The sequence below is a fragment of the Triticum aestivum genome, chromosome 3B, assembly GCF_018294505.1.
Source record: "Triticum aestivum cultivar Chinese Spring chromosome 3B, IWGSC CS RefSeq v2.1, whole genome shotgun sequence".
NCBI lineage: Eukaryota > Viridiplantae > Streptophyta > Magnoliopsida > Poales > Poaceae > Triticum > Triticum aestivum.
The window spans coordinates 687,732,138-687,733,144 of NC_057801.1; positions in this window are offsets into that span (position 1 = coordinate 687,732,138).

A 1,007-nucleotide genomic window follows, 5' to 3' on the forward strand; every position below is an offset into this window, starting at 1 on the left:
AGAACTAAGGGCATCTCCAACATTGACCCACAAATTTGCTCCAGCATCCGGTCGCATACAGGGGGGACCAGTCCACAGACACAGATGCATGAGCTGGCCATCCAACGCTGCCCGCATACATTTCAAGCCAGATTTCATCAAAGTTCGGATAAAAAATAGCACAAATCATCTATACATAGGATGCAAACAAGTCTAGCACAATAATAGTTCAAAATCAACGAGATTAATCGGATGTTCAACAAGTTTTTCATGAATGGATCATGTCGTCCCACACATAGTGCCCCTTCAGCTTCATCGAACAGTGTACGTACCTAAATGATCGTCCCTCTCTCCTGTGGTAATCACGGTAGCGCGTACAGGCTACACAATGTGTAGAGAAACATTGAATGAATGAATGAACAAGTTGAGCAAGAAGCAAAACTTACGATATCCTCCTCTACCGTGTGCAATGGTCGCTTTGCCTCCAACATATCAACCGCACCACAAAACTTGGTGACGCTGGTCTGGATGGCGTACCATCGATACGATAATGACCTCACATGATCATGAATGATGTGCATGTTCGAGGGTGCAATGTTCTTTCGCGTGAAATGAATCATGCACGCGCTGCCAGAAGGGCCCCATCTGTTTCTGCCTACGAATTCCGCGGATACGGTCAACCACACATCAAACAATAACTCACCCTCTATGGTCGAGTACCCCGCCATCCTTCGTACTCTAAAAAATGACATGGCTCAAAAATAAGCTCAATGGCAATTGACCGAACACCTACCAGGTGTGGTGACCGTCATGGACGACGTCGACAGGGGGCAGAGTGTACCTGCCTACGGACGGGTCCTGGGTGGATGAAGCCGTCGTAAAAGGCGAGCGGGCGCGTCGGTACTGGTTGTGGAGGTCCGGCAATGCATGTGCGTTGGGCGGAGAGGTAGAGTGGCGGTAGCGGAGGAGGAGGGTGCGGATGCAAAGCAAGGGGAGAGAAGGGGTGGATTGGAAGAAAATAGGCCCAA